Genomic DNA, 15,419 nt, shown 5'->3' with positions numbered 1-15,419 from the left:
TAGTTGTGGCACAGGCTCCAGAGCACATGGGCTTAGTTGAGGTGCACAGACTCAGTAGTTGTGGTTGGTGGGCTTAGTTGCCCCATGGCATGTGGGATCTTAGTTCCCCGACAAGGGATCGAACCTGTGTCCCCTGCATTGGAAGGCAGATTCTTTACCACTGGACCACCAGGGAAGTCCCAAATATTTAGTATCTTGATCTTTACAGAAAAAGTTTGCTGGTCACTTGATTAATTGATCTTTTAGGTCCTTTCCAGTTATGAATGCTATATAATGATAAATGCTATATAACCTGATCAGATACACAAGGTGGAAAAGAAAACATGCTACATTTCCTAAGAATTCATTGATTAATTCTGCTAATCACACAGATCATAGTATAATATTTTTTCCAAATACTTAAAACCACTACTTAAAATCTTTTAATTGTGTATTTGAATGCACATATTTTCCAATTTTAGGTAATAACAAAAGTATAATTAAGTATACTTATAAGTATACTTAAGTATAATTAAGTATTTTGAAATAGATTCAAAATAATTAGAGAGGTTGATTCATAACAGGGCTGCCATAATTAGAGATTTAGAGGGAATAAGGTACATTTTCTGGGAAAGCATCAATGTATTGTACTTTAATAAGATTGTGCATGGTAATTTTATTTGTATTTATTTATCTAGATCTAAATCAAGATTAGGTATTCACATATTAAACTATATACAAGCAGCAGAACTTTTCCATGATAATACTGCATATTAGCCAATGAAAATTATTTAGAAGTTTAGCAATGTTTATTCCCATACAGAAAATGCATTCTTGGGCAGTTATAAAAGTTAAATCTATAACTGGAATTTCAGCTTTTAAAAATAATAAGTTAGTATTAAAAAAAATAAGATAGTCATACCATAAGACCAAAAAAAAAAAAAGAATAGCATAATCTTATACGTATATCTGACAGTGAAACTACTTCTCTATTTCTTTAGCTAATTCAGGAAACATTAGCAAAATATCTAATATGTGCCAGGTGTCTTTATATTCGACTGAATCCTTCAGTTCTAACTGGCTTTGATGGATTGCATTATTTTTCAGCGAATAATCACTCTGCCTACCATCACACCTGCCCCACTGATGCTGGGCTTGTTCAAGTGTCAGGCTTGCTTTGGCTAATAGAATATGAACAGATGTGATGTATCTTCTATTTGAACAGAGGCTTTAAATGTGTGAATGTCTGACTTAACCTCTTACATTTCTCTTCTTCAACAAGAGAAGAATGATGATGTTCTACTCCCTCTGCTTATCTACCTGCGTTCCAGGAATTAAAGACATGTGGAGCACAACTGAATCTAACCCTCAGGCTTGAGTGAAGCCACCATAGCTAGCTCTCAGACATGCCGACAAAAATAAACATTGCTGTAAGTCACTGAGATTTAGGAGGTACTTGTTACACTGTATATTAATTCAAAACTTGACAAATACAGCAGCCATAGAAAAACTCTGACTCTACTCCTTCTATTTCTACAGGAAAAGTCCCAGTATCATCTATAGAATTTGGAAAGTTTCACAGTACGTAGAAATGGTAAAGTGATCACCATAATATGAAGCAACATGTTATCATGTTCCTGGAGGTTTAGACTTTTTCATTGATTCACACAATGAGTAATAATTCAAGGTATAAAAAATGCATTTTTCAGTTTTTATACTACAAGCTATATTTTTAACTGCCATTCTTGAACACCCGTTCTTTTCCAGAATAAATATGTAGGTGCTAACTTCAGTTCTAATTCAGACTATAAGTTCTACAAATCTCCTATGATCCAGAAAATTATTTTATCTATTTTTGTATGCTTATCATATCTTCAAAGGCAACATCCTAGAACCAAAATAATATCTTTCAACTTGATATGCCTTACCACTATTCATAAAATTATTACTTCCAAAGTAATCATTTTAAACATATATTATTAAGACATTTTATTATGAAATATGCAATATGCTATGCAACTTACTTGATTATAAAATATTTTTGTATTATACCCACTAATAGTGCTCTAGTCCTACATGACTGAATGAATAACAAAACAAGACCCTACAAGAGATTTGCTGCCTACAAAAGATTTACTTTAGCTTTAAGGACACACACAGGCTCAAAGTGAATGGATGGAAAAAAAATATTCTACACAAATAGAAATATTCTACACAAAATATTCTACACAAAAAGAGAGCAGGGGTAGCTGAACTTATAGCAGACAAATATACTTTAAGCTAAAAAATGTAACAAGGCACATTATATAGTGATAAGTGTGTCAATGCACCAAGAGGAAATAACAGTTGTAAATATGTATTGACCCAACTCTGGAGACCTAAATATATTAAGAGAAACACAGCAATACAGTAATAGTAGGGCAATTAAATATCTCACTTTTAATGGGATAGATTATCCAGACAGAAATTAATTTAAAAAATTGGACTTGAACTGTACTTTAGACCAAATTGACCTAACAGATATATGCAGACAATTCCTATGAATAGCAGCAAAATACACATTCTTATCAAGGGCACATGGAACATTCTGTAAGGTAGACCATATGTTAGATCACAAAACAAGTCTTATCAAATTAAAAAAAATAAATAAATCATATAAGGTATCTTTTCTGACCACAAGATATGAAACTAGAAATCAGTAACATGAGGAAAACAAGAAAATTAACAAATATGTGGAAATTAAACAACACACTTCTAAACAACAAATGGGTCAAAGGAAAAGAAACAAAAGAGAAATAAAAAATCTTGAACCAAATGAAAATGGAAACACAATACACAAAAACTGTTGGGATTCAGCAAAAGCAGTTATAAGAGAAAAGTTTACAGCAATAAATGCCTACATTAAGAAGATAGAAAAATCACAAATAAACAACCTAACTTTATACATCAAGGGACTAGAAAAAAAGAACAAGTAAAGTCCAAGGTTAGCAGAAGAAAGGAAATAATAAAGACTAGGGTGGAAATAAATTAGAGGCTTACAAGACAATAGAAAAAAAAAATCAATGAAACCAAGTGCTGGTTTTTTGAAAAAATAAATAAAATCAATAAACCTTTAGCTAGACTTAACAAGAAAAAAAAGAAAGCGAACAACAATAATAAAAAAAATATATGGTTGAAAGAGGATATATTTCCACGGACACCACAGAAATACAAAGGATCATGAGAGACCACTATGAACAATTATACACCAAGAAATTGGACCACCCAGAAGAAATGGATAAATTACCAGAAACATACAACCTATAAAGACTGAATCATGAAGAAACAGAAAACCTGAACTGATCAATTACTAGTAAGGAGATTGAATCAGTAATCAAAAACCTCCTAACATAGAAAACCATAGGACCGGATGACTTCACAGGTGAATTCTACTCCACATTTAGGAAGAATTAATGTGAATCTTTCTCAAATGATTTGAAAAGAAGGAAACATTCCCAAACTCACTTTATGAGGCCAGCATTACTCTGATACCAAACCAGAAAAGGACACTAAAAGATAATAAAATTACAGCCCCAAATCCCTGATGAATACAGATGTAAAAATTCTCAACAAAATACTAGCAAACTAAATTCAACAGTACATTAAAAGGATCACAGATCATGATCAAGTGGGCTTTATCCCTGGCTGCAAGGAAATTTCACCATAAACAAATCAATAAATGCAATACACCACTTTAACACAGTGAAGGACAAAAGCCACATGACTATCTCAATGGACGTAGAAAAATCATTCGACAAAATTCAACATTCATTAATGATAAAAACTCTCAACAAAGTGGGCATAGAAGAAATGTACCTCATCATAATAAAGGCCATATATGGCAAGCCCATAGCTAACATCAGACTCAACTTGTCAAAGGTTGAAAGCTTTTCCTCTAAGACCAGGAATAAAACAAGGGTACACTCTATCTTCTGTCCTGTTCAACATAGAAAGGACTTCCAAGTACTGAAGTCCTTACGAGAGTAATTAGGCAAGAAAAATAAATAAAAGGCATCCAAATCAGAAAGGAAGAAATAAAATTGTCTCTGTTTGCAGATGATATGGTCTTATATGTATAGAAAATCCTAAAGATTCCACCAAAAAAATTTTAGAAGTAACAAATGAATTCAGTAAAATTTCAGGATACAAAATCAACATGAAAAAATCTGTTGTATTTCTATATACTTACAATAAAATATTTAAAAACAAATAAAGAAAACATATTCTATTTACAGTAGCACCAAAGACAAAATAGCAATAAATTTAACCAAGGAGGTGAAAGATCTGTACAACCAAAAACTGTAATACACTGATGAAAGAAATTGAAGAAGATGCAAATAAATGGAAAGATAGTCCATGTTCAGAGATCAGAAGAGTTAATATTGTTAAAATAGCCATACTACCCAAAGTCATCTATAGATTTAAGACAATCCTTATCAAAATTCCAATGGTATTTTTCACAGAAAATAATCCTAAAATTCATAAGGAACCACAAAAGACCCTGAATAACCAAAGCAATCTTGAGAAAGAACAAAGCTGGAGGCATAACACTTCCTGATTTGAAACTATATTACTAATATATTGCTATCAAACAGTACGATATAGGCATAAAAACAGACACATAGATCAGTGGAACAGAATAGACAGCCCAGAAATAAACCCATACACATATGGTCAACTAATATTTGACAAAGGAGCCAAGCATACTCAATAGGGAAAGGATAAACTATTCAATAAATGGTGTTGGGAGAACTGGATTTCACATGCAAAAGAATGAAATTCAACTCCTATGTTACACTCTCACAAAAGTTTATTCCAAATGTATAAGGACTTAAATATAAAACCTGAAACAGTAAATCTCCTAGAAGAAAACATAGGGAAAAAATCCTTGACATCTGTGTTGGCAGTTAATTTCTGAATATGACACCAATGCACAGACAATGAAAGCAAAAATCAAGTGACACTACATCAAATGAATAAACTTCTACACAGCATGAGTAACAATCAGCAAACTGAAGAAGCAACTTATGAAATAGGATAAAATATTGGCAAACCATATTATCTGATAAGGGGTTAATGTACAAAACATATAAGAAACTCACACAACTAAATAACAACAAAAAGTCAGATTTAAAAATGGGCAAAGATCCTGAATAGACATTTTTCCAAAGAAGACATGCAAATGGTCATGAAAAAGTGTTCAACAAATCCTAATTAACATCAGGGAAATGCAAATAAAAACTACAATGAGATATCACTTCACACCTGTTAAAATGACAGTTATCAAAAAGACTAGAGCTAACAACTGCTACTGAGTATGGGGAGGAAAGAAAGGGACCCCGTACAATTTGTGGGAACATAAATTGGTAGAGCCACTATGAAAACAGTGTGGAGATTTCTCAAAAATTTAAAATAGGATTACCATATGATCCAGCTACCCACTTCTTTATATATATCCAAAGGAAATGTAATCACTGTCTAGAAGACATCTGTATCTCCATGTTCATTGCAACATACTTCACAATAGCTAAAACATGGAAACAACCTAAGTGTCAGTCAACAGATGAATGGTTGAAGACAATGTAGTATATACATACAATGAAATATTATTCAACCTCAAAATGGATAGAAATTTTGCAATATGCTACAATACGGATGAACCTTGAAGACACTGTGCTAAATAAAATAAGCCAGTCACAAAAAGACAAATACTGTATGATTCACCTCTACGAGGAACAAAGAGTGGTCAAAATCATGAAATGAGAAAGTGAAGTGGTGGTTGCCAGAGAGGAGAATGGAGAGTTACTGCTTAGAGTTCCAGTTTACAAAATGAAAAGAGTTATCAAGATGGATGGTAGTGATGGCTGCACAACAGTGTGAATGTATTTAATACTACTAACCTGGACACTTAAAATAGTTAAGATGGGGGCTTCTCTGGTGGCGCAGTGGTTGGGAGTCTGCCTGCCAATGCAGGGGATGCGGGTTCGTGCCCGGGTCCAGGAAGATCCCACATGCCGGGGAGCGGCTGGGCCCGTGAGCCATGGCCTCTGAGCCTGCGCGTCTGGAGCCTGTGCTCCGCAACGGGAGAGGCCACAACAGTGAGAAGGCCCGCGTACTGCAAAAAAAAAAAAAAAAAATAGTTAAGATGGTAAATTTTATGTATGTGTATCTTAATACAATAAAAAAGAAACATAAAGCAAATTAATTTCTCTATGAATTTTAAAACCATGAAAATGGAAAAACAATAAAGAAACAAAAAACTATGCTTACATTGAAGAGTTGATATGAAATTGAAAAGAAATTATATTTGCAAAGTAAAAACAAAGTAAAAGCCTGACACATAATGAATAATAAATTTTAACCATCACGCTTATTGACAATTAGATTTGAGTGTCTTCACCTTAGCTTAGACACAACACTGAAAAAAAATGGTGAAATATATACTAACATTCTTTTACTAAATGTCTGGAACTATATATATCTCACATTTATAAATTAGCTCCTGAATAGAGTTCACATTTATGATCTGATTGATTCTCACAAGTAGTTTAAGGCACAGAAATGACAGTATTATCTAAATTTCAAGAATATAAACCTAAACACCAAAATATTTCTTTAAAAGAGGAGAAATATAACACCCACTTTTGGATTCTCAGTTTTGGATTCCCAGTTTCATTCTGTTACTTCATGAAATCCTTATGATTATAAGATATAAATTAGAGATCTTTCCTATTATAGTAAATTTTCGCCACCTAATGTATATAGCCATCAATGCCGAATTTTAGCCATGAGGCCAATCATAGAAAAGTAAGCCAAATGCTATGAGTATATTCTTCTCAATTATATATTTAGAGACATGTGAAATTGCTGGTATTTAAAGCCTAAAATAAACACTGTCAGGAAATATGTAAAGGTTTTACTTTTATTTTATTGTGTATTATCACACAATTTTAAATCATAAATTTGAATTTATCAAAATACACACTTGCAAGACTTCTAACTATAATTTCAAACAAAAATGTGGTCTGTGTTTTATGAGTAAAAATAAAGTTGCATTTACTACTTTTAAATCTTCAAGATCACTCAGCTAAAGCTATTTTCTAAGCTGCCATGGTACCTGTGTATGTGAATTGATCATGATTACCAAATATATAGTTATAAATATGAGATATGGCATTGAGCTCTGGCTTTAATGAAGACTGAAGGCGTATAGTTTCATATTTTACTAATAAAGATATATCAGGAAATATAAGTTCAGGGAGCTGGTAATAATTTTAAATTAATATATTAGATTGTTCTAACAAATGTAGGCTATGCTAAAGGAATAAGAAAAGATCACGTACACATATGCACACACACACACACACACACACACACACACACACACACATGCACACACACTTAACAATTTTAACTTAAGTCCTGGGGATAAATGTTTGCAAAGAAGTTACTGTATTTTTCTCCTTTTTATTTATATAGGCTAATAATAGATTGGGTAGAGAGAGAGATAGATGATAGAAGTTCTATATAAGCTGAATGCCAAAATTTTCATAAAATTTAATGTCAAAAGCATCTCAGTAATAATTACGCTCAAAGTTGGAATGACATGTGAGAATGTTATGTAAACAAATGCTAGAGATTTTGGAAATACATAGATCATAGTTTGCTCATCCTACTCTAATTATACAGTTTATAATATTAAAAATATTAAAAACTAAAACTGAAAATATAAAAATGAAATATTTATCACAGTACTTAGAAAAAAGATTTAAAACTCCCTGTTTAGTTAAGGACATACAACCTACTTGGTTAAAATACATCTGATATTCTTAGAAATAATATAAAACAAAAGCAGCTGATTATATTTTATCATATTCCAGATTATTATTAATAAAACTAAGTCTAATTTTATTGTAAATGACAACAGTCTATCATTACCTTTGAGGCAATACATATATGAATGTCACTGTATTTATAAATATGAAATAAATATTGCTAATGGTAGATAATTTTTGCTGAACCTCTTTTCATATCCCTACCTGTACACGTTTAGAAATTGTATATCTATTATTTTGTACAGATTAAATTTTAAGAGCATACATTATTTTAACCTGATAAATTCTTATATAATGTCACTATATATAACACTTAGACTCATTTAATAATTGGATTCATATTGCAGCTGTATATAAAAATTCTATGATTTTCTACATTTGTTTTTATCATACATAGCCATGAATATAAGTGGAGTAAATACACTCTCTCTGGTTCATAATATAATATAAAATATTTTAATTAGTTATTTTTAATTAGGCAGATATTATATTATACATACATTTTTAAGAGTCTCTATCCGAAATTTCCCTTCTTGTAATTTATATACAGAATATGTCAGTAAAATTTTGGAGGTTGGAGATAAATAAACTGGGCTCAACACCTCCCACCCATGTACTATCTTATCTAGTTGTGAACATTTTATGATGTGATGTGATGCAGTCTTCTCTTCTTAAAATTGAATAGTATTTGTAATTTTTATCAGATAAGTCAACATATCTATTGGTTATTTTTTTTAATTGCACCAAACAATGTATTTTAGCTAGGTAAGCAGAAAAGGATTTATTAATCGGTACAGATAGTATGTGGAGTCTGACTTTCCAGAAAAAACTCCCAAAATGTTAAGGTGGAAATGGGCTGCTGAGGGCAATGAATGCCCTGCACCCCAGCTGTTGTGTGTGTGCATTGGCTCTGAAAGAAGAGATTTTGCATGCTGATTGAAGCTACCCAAATCATGTCTGTAAAGTACTGCAATCATGCTTGTTACATAGCAAGCCCACAATAAGTGCTACGTATTAATACTTTTATGATCTAATTATATCCGTATTTACTTCACTTGTACATTTTTGCAGCTTACATATTTCAAAACTGGACCCTAAAATCTCCTCTTTTTTCTCCACATTCCCTTTATTCAACCTGAGATGCCAAGTTCTGTGCTTTTCTCTTTTATACTATATACATGGATTGATATTTTTTAAATTTATTGAGGTTTAACTGAAGTAAAATAAACTACAAATATTTCAACTGTACAATTTGATCAGTTTCGACATATTTGTACACTTCTGAATGTATCATCCTAAACAATACAAAGAACATTTCTATCAAAAAAAAGAGAAAAAATAAGAACATTTCTATCACCCCAAAACCAGCTTCCTCCTTCCTCTTAGAAATCCTCCTTTCCTACTCCCCTTCCCTCAGCAACCATTGACTTGAATTCTGTCATTGTGATTCATTTGCATGATCTAAATTTGTATATAAGAGGAATCATATAGAATCTACTATGTGCCTGACTTCTTTCACTCAAGATAATGATTTTGCAGTTGAACTATGTTTTTGTGCATATCAATAGTTCTTTTCTTTTTACTGATGTGAAACATTCTATTTTATGAATACATCATAATTTGCTTATTCGTTCATCTCTTGATAGACGTTGGGTTCTTTATCATTTTGGGGCTATTACAGATAATGCTGATCTGAACATTCGTGTACAATTCTTTTTGTGAACATATGTTTTCATTTCTCTTGGGTAAATAACTAAGAGGGAACTGACTAGATTTTGTCATAAGTTTATCTTTTTAAGAGACTGACATACTGTTTTCCAAACTGGTTGTGCCACTTTACATTATCACCAGCAGTAAATGTAAAGTCTAGTTTGTCCAGCTCCTTGACAATACTTGATATGGTCAGACTTTTCAATTTTAGCTAATCTAATGGGTATATAGAGGTAGATCCTAATTGTATTAATTTTCATTTCCCTGATGACTAATGAAGTACAGCATTTTTTCATGTGTTTGTTACCTATTTGCATATGATTTTGGGTGGTGTCTTTCAAATTTTCTGCCCATATATCATTATTTCTTTATTTGTCATTATTGAGTTCTAATAGGGTTTTATATATCTTGGACACAGGTGATTTGTCCAAGATATGTCTTGGACAAAAGTATCTTTTCTCAGATTATCCTTTGCATTTTGGATTTCTTAACAATGTCTTTGGAGTGGAAAAGTTTTGGTTAATTCTAATTTATTGATGAATTCTAATTTATCATTTTTTTATGCCTCATGCCTTTTGGGATCTATCACACAAAAACTTTTTTTATACACAGATGGCAAATATTTTGTCACATATTTTATTTCTTTTCAATTAACATTTACATCCATCATACACTTTAAGTTAATTTTATATATACTGTGAATCTTTCCTTTTGCCTATTATTTGTTTTCTCTGGTAAATTAATCTGTTGTTCTTTTCCTTTTGTGTAGTTAATGGCATTCAAGTGTTTTCTATTTACATATAAAAAATAAATAGAATGGTTACCTTAAGTAATTGGTGAGGATTTTCTCTGTAGTTTTAAAATTCTTTAAACCCAGAAATCCCCTCTCCTGAATGTGTAGCTTTGTAGAAAACACTGATTAAGCTGTCAACATATTTAGACTGAAAGGATTTGCTTTTGTCCTAGTTGGTGTAGGATAAGGCAGGCAGTTGGACTCAAACCAGTTGTCGATAGAAGGCATTTGCATTGTGTGGAACATTTTTTTTTTTTTTTTTTTTTTTTTTGCGGTACGCGGGCCTCTCACTGTTGTGGCCTCTCCCGTTGCGGAGCACAGGCTCCGGACGCGCAGGCTCAGCGGCCATGGCTCACTGGCCCAGCCGCTCCGCGGCATGTGGGATCCTCCCGGACCGGGGCACGAACCCGTGTCCCCTGCATCGGCAGGCGGACTCTCAACCACTGCGCCACCAGGGAAACCCTGTGTGGAACTTTTGCTTCCTAGAAATATTTATATTTTCCTTTTCTATTTTAGAATTCTATATCCAGCACAAACATTTAGAATCTTTTCCTCTCCATTCTCTTCTGTTGGATTCCAACTGCTTAGGAATCTCATTCTTTCTCAGATTGGCCAAACAATTTATTTATAGAAAGATTATTAATTTTATCCTGACATAAATATTCCAGTAGGGAAAATGGCTCTGAACAAGTTCGAATCTATTTGATGGATAAGAAAGGGCGAAGCATTGCAGGTAGGATATACACTGATGTGAAGCGCGCGCTCTCTCTCTCTGTCCTTGGCTGCCACCACTGCTGCTTATTTGGGCAACAGTGCAGAAGACACTTTATGTAAGGCGACTAGACACACACAATAGGAGCAGAGCAGACTTATCTATGTGTGCCTCTTTATTGACTCCGAGTTTCCTATTGGACATGAACCTGCATGTGTTAGTCCACACACCTGTGGTCCTGCCAGATTCTTGATAATTCAGTATTCTTCTATCCATGAAGTTTCTATCTTTGTATACTAATAATCTTTGTGTTTCTAAACAGGAATAACATTTATACCATGGCAATCACAGGCCCTTGAAGTAAAATCAGCTTGGTAAAGTCACATGATCCTCAGCTTTCAATCACCTTTTGGAACGTTCTCTATGTTTCAGCACTTAGGTTAGGTATTGTCTATACTGTCTCTCTGCCTACAGCTTCTCATCACTTCTGCCAGCAGCTCTCCTCCAGAGGGGAGTTAAATTTGTATATTAAGACCTCTAAATAACATTAAAATGACTAAAATTAATGGTTACTTGGGAAAGAGCAAATTGAACCAATGGGGAAAAGCCAGATTTAGCATCAGTCTGTCACTTATACCAAGTCACATACTTAAGATATCTGTGCATCTAAACGATCATTTTCATTTGTGCTAATGTTGCTATATGAAGGTGTATGGAGCTACTGTAAACAGTTTGCTTCTATATTTTCTTTTATAATTAACAAATATGAATACAATTACATCTATATTTTAAATATTTACTTGAATATCTTGCCGACTTTCCAATACACATCCAACTTCTTCATTTACTTCTGCATTAAATTCATTTGTTCTGTCAGTGAGTGGAAATTCTACCATCAAAGATTTATGCAACTGACATAAAAATCATTTTAAAATTCTTACCTTCTAATTTTCTCCCAAGTATCTATGTTTGTTGTTAGTTCCTGAATTATATATTGCTATTCAAGAAAAACACTCCTATTAAGGGACATCAAATTGTCAATTATATGAATAGCTAGTGAATTAGTTTTTCCACACACAGGATACATGTAGTTCTATGCACATGGGTAAGCAGATAGCAAATGACTCCATAAAATGCGCCTTGTAGTTGAGCAATGAGGACAGAGTGTATCTCCTGTTGACACAGTTAGTCATTTTGCTTTTCATGTGGCATCTGGATCCTAATCTGTTTTATTCCATTTTAATTTTAGGGAACAAACTATAACCATGAGTACATTTTCAGTACTAGTTGCCACAGAGTTGTAGAATTTTACAGCTGGAAGAAACCTCAGAGATTAGCACCTTAGGAATTTCTAGCTGAGATTTGGGCAGGCGTAAAGTGAAGGAACTCCTCAGAAGAATAATATGTAAGATGCAAAGACTTGAGTTTTTTCCTGAAAACGTTTTAGAACAGAACTTATATCCATAAAATGTGTACTCCAAACAAGAATATTGATAGGTCCCAGGGGCACCGCTTTTGTTCTTGAGATTCAAGCTCTCACTCCTCATAAATTCACATCTATTACCATCACTGCTGTTCCTGAACCCTCCCACGACTCTTCCAATAACAATTCACTGAAACTTAACGTGAGGGTCCTTCCTGTGCACGCATACATTTAGAGCTAATGCTAAGTTGCCACAGAGGTGCTCTCTAGTAGCAATGGTAACCGCAGCTCATACCCAGAAAGTGGTAGCTCAGATATTCGATTTAGATGGATATTTTCAGAGAAGCAATTTGGAATACTATATTTTTCAGTGCTTTAGTCCTCATAAATGATATCAATCAAACCACTGCAGCTATGCCAGCACCTTGCTGAGTAGACATAAGGATTTAACAGTTAGTTATAAGAAGTTAATGGGTTAGATCAGATAAGCAGTTTTATAAGGGGTCTGAAAAGAGTCATTTTCCTTTTCACTTACCTAATTTGCACTCGACAGCGTAGGGCAGTTTCTTAGCATCGAACCAACTGAATTTTATAGCAACTTTTTTCCCCAAAAGCATATGATTTTCTCTCATTTAAAAATCAAAGCCTAGGTGACATTTTTTTTTTTTTTGAGTATCAGATCATTTCCAGTATGGAACGGCATATTTCCCAATATTTAAGAGTATTAATGAAGTACTAAAATTAAGAATTGGAAAGTGATTATATAATTGAAGTGAAATAAGGAGAGAAGTGAGAACAGGAAGGGTTATTGGACAACAAGGGGTAACAGGATTGTAGGTGTTGATGGGTTTTAGTGATTTTTAAAAACAGAGTAGGAGGGCCTAAATGAGAAAGGGTTGGGATTGGGGATGGGCACCAGACTGAGGGTGTGATGCTTGAGGCAGGTTATAGGTGGAACATTAGTTTTGGGGGTTCAACGTTAGCATATAGGAATAAATAGCTGATGCAGCATAGAAAAGGGCATAGAAGGAGAGAAATAGCTTCCCACTAGCTAGCTATTTTACATTTGGTAGTATTTATAAGTCCATGCCACTCTCTCACTTTGTCCCAGCTTACCCTTCCCCTTCCCCGTGTCCTCAAGTCCATTCGCTATGTCTGCATCTTTATTCCTGTCCTGCCCCTAGGTTCTTCAGAACCATTTTTTTTTTAGAATCCATATATACGTGTTAGCATACGGTATTCGTTTTTCTCTTTCTGACTTACTTCACTCTGTATGACAGACTCTAGTTCCATCCATCTCACTACAAATAACTCAATTTCATTTCTTTTTATGGCTGAGTAGTATTCCATTGTATATATATATGCCACATCTTCTTTATCCATTCATCTGTCAATGGACACTTAGGTTGCTTCCATGTCTTGGCTATTGTAAATAGAGCTGCAATGAACATTGTGGTACATGACTCTTTTTGAATTACGGTTTTCACAGGGTATATGCCCAGTAGTGGATTGCTGGGTCGTATGGTAGTTCTATTTTTAGTTTTTTAAGGAACCTCCATACTGTTCTCCATAGTGGCTATATCAATTTACATTGCCACCAACAGTGCAAGAGGGTTCCCTTTTCTCCACACCCTCTCCAGCATTTATTGTTTGTAGATTTCTTGATGATGGCCATTCTGACTGGTGTGAGATGATACCTCATTGTAGTTTTGATTTGCATTTCTCTAATGATTAGTGATGTTGAGCATTCTTTCATGTGTTTGTTGGCAATCTGTATATCTTCTTTGGAGAAATGTCTATTTAGGTCTTCTGCCCATTTTTGGATTGGGTTGTTTGCTTTTTTGATATTGAAGCTGCATGAGCTACTTGTAAATTTTGGAGGTTAATCCTTTGTCAGTTGCTTCATTTGAAAATATTTTCTCCCATTCTGAGGGTTGTCTTTTCATCTTGTTTATGGTTTCCTTTACTGTGTAAAAGCTTTTAAGTTTCATTAGGTCCCATTTGTTTATTTTTGTTTTTATTTCCATTTCTCTAAGAGGTGGGTCAAAAGGATTTTGCTGTGATTTATGTCATAGAATATTCTGCCTATGTTTTCCTCTAAGAGTTTGATAGTGTCTGGCCTTACATTTATGCTTTTAATCCATTTTGAGTTTATTTTTGTGTATGGTGTTAGGGAGTGTTATAATTTCATTCTTTTACATGTAGCTGTCCAGTTTTCCCAGCACCACTTATTGAAGAGACTGTCTTTTCTCCATTGTATATTCTTGCCTCCTTTATCAAAACTAAGGTGACTATATGTGCGTGGATTTATCTCTGGTCTTTCTATCCTGTTCCATTGATCTATATTTCTGTTTTTGTGCCAGTACCATACTGTCTTGATTACTGTAGCTTTGTAGTATAGGCTGAAGTCCAGAAGCCTGATTCCTCCAGCTCCATTTTTCTTTCTAAAAATTGCTTTGGCTATTTGGGGTCTTTTGTGTTTCCATACAAATTGTGAAATTTTTTGTTCTAGTTCTGTGATAAATGCCATTGGTAGTTTGATAGGGATTGCATTGAATCTGTAGATCGCTTCGGGTAGTATAGTCATTTTCACAGTGTTGATTCTTCCAATCCAAGAAGAAATGGGGGCGTTTTAAGTGGGAGGAAGAGACGGCATTGAGGTAGAGATAAGCACCTTTATTGTAAATATAAATGTGTGATCATGGGTGTGAAATGCACAGGACACTATTTTTAAATCATATGAAGCAAATGGTGTTGAACAGAATGTAAGAGTGCTTGCTTTCCCTATCTTTCCTTTTCTAACCTTTTCATCTTAACTGCTTTCATCTCTTAGACCCCATTCCACTTGCAGTGTGAAAATGTTTACAACTAGTAAAAGCTCTGCCATTGCACACTTGAGAGCTTGACCTTGGTCTCAGGCTACTTTCT

Source organism: Pseudorca crassidens, chromosome 3 (assembly GCF_039906515.1).
Source record: "Pseudorca crassidens isolate mPseCra1 chromosome 3, mPseCra1.hap1, whole genome shotgun sequence".
NCBI lineage: Eukaryota > Metazoa > Chordata > Mammalia > Artiodactyla > Delphinidae > Pseudorca > Pseudorca crassidens.
The sequence above is the reverse complement of the archived record's forward strand: the minus strand, read 5'-3'. Positions refer to the sequence as shown.